Here is an 8,866-nt window from a genome sequence, read left to right as displayed (position 1 = left end):
CTGGATCAGTGGTATCAGAGGGGTCTGCTTTTTCTTTGTTTTTCTTTGCATGTCCCCAACAAGGTCGGGATATAAGGAGTTAGGGCTTGAACTGGTCGAACCTTTGCAAGACCAGCCTCGCAAATCCTGGCGGCCTCCCATGGCAGATGAGAAGAAAGACGAGGGAGCAGGAGATCCTATCAAAATCTTGCTCGAAGAAGCCCTCGAGCGACAAAGGAACGCGATGATGGATAGCTTTGCGCAGATCCTTCAGCGACTACCTAGAGGCGACGCATCGACTTCCAACAACGACTCTGGAAACGCCACGCCGTTTAAGGTACAAGTTAATTTTGAAATCCCCATCTTCGAGGGTCAAATAGACGCAGATGTCGTAGATAAATGGTTAAATTTGCTTGATGGGTATTTTTCTGTTCATGAATTTTCAAGTCAGGAAAAGATTGTTTTCGCTCTTCTCAAAGCAGCCCCCCACGTCAAGGACTGGTGGGAAACCTACTACGAGCAAAAGGATGAAAGTACAGGCTCAGTATTTTCAGCCGCACCCACTTGGAATGACTTCCGGGATGCCATCAAGGAGCAGTACTACCCTGTCGGAAGCTATGAGGACAAATACATCAAATGGACCACACTGCGGCAGGGACGAGAACAAGATGTGCCGGAGTTCACAAACATTTTTCATACCCTTTGCACACAGTTGGGTATCAAAGATTCTGAGCTGCATCTGGTACTCAAATACCGTGGCTGCCTACACAGATACATCCAGGAAGAGATGGGGTTCTTGAACATCTCCTCACTCAGCACAGCATATCGATATGCTGTCAAAATCGAGCAAAAGTTCAAACAGAAGAAGCGAGACTTTGGATCTACAAATCCGAAGCCCAAAGGACAAAGCCAAGGTGGGGTGACCCAAGACAACCCGTCGAAGCCGCAAGAAAAGAACAACACCATAAAGCCGAAGAAGGACACAAGGAAGTGGTGTGAGTTCCACAAGAGTCCCACTCATAACACAAGTGAGTGTCGGACCAAGCAGTCGCTGGTGGCTGAGTTGAAGGCTTCCGAATCAGATGCATGTTCCGACCCTGAGCCAAAACCTGACAAGGGGAATGGCAAAGGGAAGTAGATCATTGATGCGGATCCCAGCGCCACTGTTGCCACCACCAAGATCCAGAAAGATGAGCCCGAAAATCCAGAAGAGGGGGAGCGTCTTTTCCACTCATAGATGTGGGTGAATGGTTTGCCACTGCAATTCATTGTCGACAGTGGGAGCCAAAAGAACCTCATTTCAGCAGAGGTCGTGAAGCGGTTGGGCCTACCGACTACACTGCACCTGCAGCCGTACAGTATCAGGTGGCTTCACGGAGGACGAGATCTAAAAGTTCGCCAGTAGTGCCGCCTTCCCTACAGCATCAAACCCTTCACAGACGAGGTATTGTGTGATGTTACACCTCTGGATGTTTGTGATGTATTATTAGGCCAGCCATGCTTGTGGAGGCGACATGTTGTGTATGAGTCCAGACCTCGTGTTGTCATTATTTCTTTGAATAATTCATTATACAGGATACCGGAGGTAGCCCCACTTACTACCACATCTTTGATCACTGCTAAGAAAGGCAATAAGCTCATCTCCCAGACCAGGAAATTTATCTGTCTGGTTCACTCCTAAAGTAAGGGGAAGATCGTTGCTACATCCATGACCCCTGCGAAGGATTCCTCCATGCAGCAGCAGCAACAAAGGGATACAGTCATGATAGAACACAGGAACAACTTCTCCTCACCCACAGGGATACCACACAAGTTTCAGGTGGGCGACAAAGTTTGGTTACATCTACAGAAAGAACGCCTTACAAGAGCCCATCAGAAGCTCCGACCACTCCGACATGGTCCTTACACCAGTACCAAGGCTACGGGAAACAATTCTTGGAAGCACAGCATTCCTCCATTCCTTGGCTTGCACCAAGTGTTCAATGTGGACCGTCATCGACCATGCTTCCCACCATTTCTAGACACATCAGAGATTGCAGAACAGCTCACCAGAGACCCAGATCAGCAGAAGCTTCCTCATCTCAAGGAGGAACTCAACGCAATGGGGACCATTGCTTCCTAAGGGGGGAGGAATGATCTAGGTGGATGTTGGTGACCACCCACCTATCCCATTTGGACCCCCACAACTGTCTCTTTCAGTCTTTTCAATTTCCTAAATTGTAGCACAGTTTACTATTTTTAGCAGTTTTCGGGTCTTGAACTTTCGGAGCCGTTTTGAGGCCCTAAACGACGTTTTTTTGGGAATCTGGGGCAACATGGGTCCATGGACGGATGTTGTCTCCCAAAGTGGTAGTGCTCGGATAATATTTCTAACGAGCTATTGTACGCGTCAAACGGAGATCGTATGCCAAAGTTACGACCCGGGAAATTGATGTACCAATTTACCCAAACGGGGCCCACAATTTGGCGTTTCATCTTCTAGGGTTAGATTTCGGAATGTTAAGGGTTTTCCATTGTTTCTCAACAATAAATAGGCCTTCGAGGCTCATTGTAACACAGTTCAGAACAGTTCAGAGGCATGTAGCCGCACATCTCTTCTCAGAGATAAGCTACCATCGCCCTAGCTGGTTTATTTCCATTTCTAGTTGTAAGCATATTTCAGTATTTTCCATTAATGAAATGAAGTATTATTTTCGCTGCATATATGTGTTTATGGTTATCTCTGTAATCTGTTACGTTCCTGTTTAAATCCGGATCACACTTGTAATAGATCTGACCTATAAATATATGAAATGATGTCAATATATCCAATAATTTTAAACAAAAACAAAATATAGAAATCCTTCTTTATTGATCAAACCCTTGAGGTAGGGTAACACCATATAATCACTCATTAAGGAAGGAGAACACTTCACAAGCCATATGCTTACCCACAAAATAATCCTTGACATCTTTCCATGGGGAGTCTCTATCCTCTATATAGGCCTCATACATACAATACCATGGGTCATTACCATGGTTCTCTCAATACCATATATCTAATACAATGGGCTTGTTACATTATTGCTAATTACTTGTGGTCCCTTACATGATGCGGGTTAACCACTTTATTTATTAACTATGGTCCATCCCATTATTACATTATTTCCTTGGGTACCTCCCTCTGTACCCCATACTATCCCCCTAAGTATACTTGTAGACCACAAGTAGTTAGCAATAATGTAATAAACTCATTATATTAGATATATGGTATTGAGAGAACCATTGTAATGATTCTGTTCATTGTATTATATATATGCTATTGAAAGAACCATGGTAATGACCTATGGTATTGTATGTATGAGGCCTATATAGAGGCTAGAGACTCCCCATGGAGAGATGTCAAGGATTATTGTATGGACAAGCATATGGCTTGTGCAGTGTTCTCCTTCCTTAAGGAGTAATTGTATGGTGTTACCCTACCTTAAGGGTTTTGATCAATAAAGAAGTATTTATATATTTGGTGTTTGTAATTCTCTTGAGATTATTTACAGTTATTGGGTATATTGGCATCATTTCATATATTGTAGGTTAGATTTATTACAATGGTATTAGGGCACTTTCTTGGGAAAACAAAGAGATATTTTTTTTTGCCAGAATTTTTTGGGGTGGAAAGTTTGCAGATCAGATCTAAAACTTCTGATGAAAATTTTATAAAATCAAATTGCAGATATGGATTCTTTGTGAAAAAATACCCAAATTCAAAAAAAAGAAAAAAGAAATATATATATATATATATATATATATATATATATATATATATATATATATATATATATATATATATATATATATATAGATATAGATATAGATATAGATATAGATATAGATATAGATATATATATATATATATAAGAATAATAAATAAATAAATAAAATTGGTCGAATCAGAGTCTGGATGAGAGAGATATCATTGATTTAAAATCAGCTCTTTTTTTTAGAAATTTTTGTGACAGCGGAATAGTTGCAGCACGAATATGAAATTCCAAATTGCCCAGATCGGGATTTCTATCTCATGGGAAGTTGTGAAATGGTCACTCCATTTCCAAAAATAGGGTATAATAAGGATTCTAAGCAATATTGACTAAACTATGGCCATTTTAAATTTTCACCAAGTAAGTGATTTTTTCAAAACCCTCTTCATGGTTTCTAGTGATACGTTTTTTTTATAGGAAAATATGATGGCCCTACTATTGAAGAACTCATAAGAAGGGAAAAGTTCGTATAGGGGAAAAATTGGACAAGTTTCGTATGGCTTAGTTTGAAAGATGAGGCTAGCATATGGTTGTGATCACTTCACAGCAAGAATTTGTACAAACTTTCAGATTAAGAATTTGAAAATTTTCTTTTAGACAAATAGTCTCATGATGGAAAACAAGATAATGAGAAACATGTAGGGTTATTGTCTACTCATTTCTCCTTATTACAGGTTTATTGATGTATTCAGAAGGAGAATATCATTTTGTCTATAAACCCTAGTTGTAAGAAAAATCTTATAAATGTTAATTTGGAAAAAAAATTGCAAGTTCCAGGAAAACACATGGAAAACACACAGGTTGATAATGAGGTTCAAGTTTATAAAGATTTGAAGATTTCTATGGATAAGTATGTATTGCATTTTGATTTTTATGCTTCAGATATGGATAATGTAGATGTTGTTTTGGGATACCTTTAGATGGAATTTGTTGGTACTATCAATATTAATGTGCAGAAGAAATTCCTGAAGCTCTGGTATAAAAAGAAAAAAATTACATTACAGGATATTTCTATCAATAAACAGGTAGAGTCCATGGAGGATGAAGCAAAAAATGTTACAGGTACTTATACATCAGATGAGGAATTCATGGTTTAAGTAATACTGGAAGATAAGCAACAACCGTAGGCGCCACAACATGTACCAGATACCAATCAGGCTCCAGTAGGTGGTGAATTAAAGAAAGATATGTTGTTGATTAAAACTTTAGCATATCACCACCCACATCACCTTGGAAGAAAACAACCAACACGATGGCAAAAAATTAGCCACAAAGACAACAACCCCTGCATGACAAATAGAGAGGGGTGACGATCCACCCACATCACATCAACATAGAAGAGCCACCAGGGTCAACTTCCATATCAAGCGAGCGAGGCACCAGCTAGATCGAGGGTTCACATTTCTCTTGGATGGCTAGATGCATGTGCATGGTACCAGTGGACTAGTCTTTTGAGTAGATCTTATTATTCGTGTTCTTCTTATGTTTCAGGGATGAAACATGTTTAAGGGGGATGGAATGTAGTATACCTAGTGGGGATAGTATGGGGTACATAGGGAGGTACCCAAGGGAATAATGTAATAATGGGATGGGCCATAATTAATAAATAAAGTGGTTAACCTACATCATGTAAGGGACCACAAGTAGTTAGCAATAATGTAATAAGCCCATTGCATTAGATATATGGTATTTAGAGAACCATGGTAATGACCCATGGTATTGTATGCATGAGGCCTATATAGAGGCTAGAGACTCCCCATGGAGAGATGTCAAAGATTATTGTACGGATAAGAATATGGCTTGTGGAGTGTTATCCTTCCTTAAGGAGTGATTGTATGGTGTTACCCTACCTTCATGGTTTTTATTAATAAAGAAGCATTTCTGTATTTGGTGTTTGTAATTATCTTGAGATTATTTACAGTTATTGGGTATATTGGCATCATTTTATATATTGCAGGTCAGATTTATTATACTATTCACTGTCAAGTCTAATCATATGCATCTTTATCAATTAGTAAAACCATCAAAAGAATCATATTGCAACAACTACTCATAAATCATCATAAGCCAATACCACTTCTAAGTAGTATTTGAGCATCAACAAAGTGTAACCAACCAATGCCAGAACCAAAAAGCTAAATAATAAATGAATGATGCATATCAAAACTTCTCCTGGAGTCTGTCCCATGGTTTCTTAATTTTAGATAAACATATGCTACTGTATAGATCAAAATTCACGTATATACGCGACTGTACTTTATAAGATCTGCGTACATAATGTAAAATGTTGAACTTTCATAGCCACATCTCCTCATGAGCCTGTACTTGTGGTCTTGTTTCACTGTTACTACATCAGATGCACTATTAGTAATATAAGCAACATGAATATAAAATCAACATGGGATTCATCATCACGATATACATATGTATGGATCCCCCAGAGATCATACACCAATGGTTCTAAGGACCTGATAATCATCACCTACTCTTCATGAGGCCATGTACCTCACATCACTTTTGTAGTCATTGTGAGAATTATTATTTTTAAGAACAATGTACTATAGTAGAGACCAAGTTCTTTTACTCTGAATCTGAAGAAGATGAATTATCCCCCTCATTTCTGCAAGAATTCTTTTATTGTTTTGAGGCTTCTGTGATTTGTACTATGCGTAGAGTTTTCTTCTGGAATCACCGCATCCATAATTGTTAGAAGCGATGTTTCGAGCCATCCACCATGGCTCATCATCGGGATAGATTTATAAGTGTGTAAGACAGATCTAGTGCGAATGAATAAATAGAGGAATGAGCTATATGGAAAGGGAATGTTGTTAGCCGACCATGCCATTATTTGTAATGATAATTTTAAATAATTTCAATTAATTTTTTTATTTAATTTTAATTAATTTTTTTCTTTCAATTTATTATTTTTGTTTTTAATTAATTTTATTTTAGAATTTCAATTAATTCTAATTAATTTTAATTTTATTTTAAAATTTTATTAAGAATGTTATTTAATTTTTTTTTAAATTAAAATTATTAATAATGTTGATATTCATATTCATATAATTTAAATTTTGATTAAGATCCAAGTAATCATTTTAATTAATTTATTTTTGATATAGAATTAATTGTTTTAATTTAGAACTAATTTTATTCTAGACTAAATGATTAGAATTCATATAATTTTAATCTCACATTATAATAATTCAGGATTCATGTTAATATTAATGTAAATCTTTGATAATCTTCATATTTATTATTAATTCAAAATATATTCAATGATTTTAATTAATTTATCCATTTCTTATTTTTAATTATAATTATTTTTATATTAGAATTTTATTAAAAAAAATTAACTTGGTTGAGCATAGGCTAGGGCTAACCCATCTATTGCATGGAAGAAGGATATTGTGATACTATCACTAGGATTGTGTGAAACTCAGTCAAACTTGGACACCCATTGGGATAGTTTGATTCCCCCAAAAGTGGTTTTCATCCTCAATCTCTCCCCATGATGTTTGAAACTAAGATTTGGTGGGTACCAAACCCCACTCAAACCAATTGGTCTACACCTCATGGGTTAATCATACCATAAATTAATAAATACTATGTAAATGAACTCATAAGAATTAGTGGTGTTGTTACATTAATTTCTATAATGCATTCTATTTTAAATCTAATAATATCAAAGCATTGTTTCACACATAGTTTCTAGAATCCATATACATTTATGGTAAATACTTAGTATGAAATAAAGGAAAAATAGATAATTAGTTAAGTCATTGAACTGCACAAAACAAGACTTTCTAATTTCATTAGAATGTTAGAAATATGGATATACAATTAAACAATATTGCTTGTATGTTGCAGAAGTTAGCAAACTCCTTTACAACAACGTAATCTAGTATAGATCCAAGTCAATATAAAATAAATCCAAGCCTAAAATCATGAGTTATACATGAATTTGATCATCAAATTTGAGCTTCTCTCTTAATGTGAAAATCAAGGTGGATGTTGCATCCAGTGATGGTTAAATGTGAGACCAATGACTCAATGATTGATCAACATAGTTCAATTTTTTTAATGAATTCCAATAATTGACTATTTAAGATAAATTTGCCTTCAAAGAGTTATACATTCACATAAAAACTTTGTTATGGTGGAAAAATCTATGCAAAACAAATATAAATAACACCACTAGAATGAATATTAAATAACATCAAAAGATAAATTATATCCCATAAACTAATATAAAAAGAATCAATAAAAATGTTGAAAATACAACCATATGAATAATCAATAAAAATGTTGGAAATACAACCATGTCAATAAACCAAGAATGCAACCATTTTGTCATTGGTCTCAAAGTAATGGACAAAGAAGCAAAGTTGGTTGCTACATCACAACAATTTAGAAAGAGATTTACACATTGACATCCCCACTATGCAAGAGTCAAGATAAATATTGAAAAGTCAAATTAATAGGAGTCAAGATACATGTCAAAAAGTTAAATTAATAAAGGTTAATAATAGTTAAGAGAAAACCAAATAACATTATTACTACTAATTCTAGTCACTTAAAAGATTATTATTACCACAAACGACATGACCAAGAAACCATTCAATAAGACCCTGTGAAAGCAAGTTTACTATAATAAAAAGAAATGCTAACAATAAAAAATAAAAATTTATGTTTTCACATTAAATAAAAATAATTAAAACAAACGTAATAAATACGAAAACGATAATTATTTTAAATTGCATCTAGAGGCCTACAAGTATATTAAAATAAATTAGAGAAATTGAAATAATAATCCCAAATCTTTGATAAAAGTCATTTCTTTGATGCCAATCCTCTAATATAGTCACAGGAATTAAAAAAAAATAAAAAATAAAAAATTGTGCAATAAAATCGTAGAAAAGGAAAGAGATTGTAACCATAGTTTTAGATGTTGGGCACTACAAAGAGCTCATAAGGAATAGCTTTAAAACGTAAACTCCTGCAAATTTCTCTATCAATCATTTACGTCGAGAAAGTATAGCTCAAGATGGTGCCTTGATGTGTGGTAAGTCATTTTAACCAAAGATGGTACT

The sequence above is a fragment of the Pinus tabuliformis genome, chromosome 2_1, assembly GCF_031772625.1.
Source record: "Pinus tabuliformis cultivar Carrire ecotype Pingquan chromosome 2_1, CPIR1, whole genome shotgun sequence".
In the NCBI taxonomy this organism is placed as follows: domain Eukaryota; kingdom Viridiplantae; phylum Streptophyta; class Pinopsida; order Pinales; family Pinaceae; genus Pinus; species Pinus tabuliformis.
The sequence above is the reverse complement of the archived record's forward strand: the minus strand, read 5'-3'. Positions refer to the sequence as shown.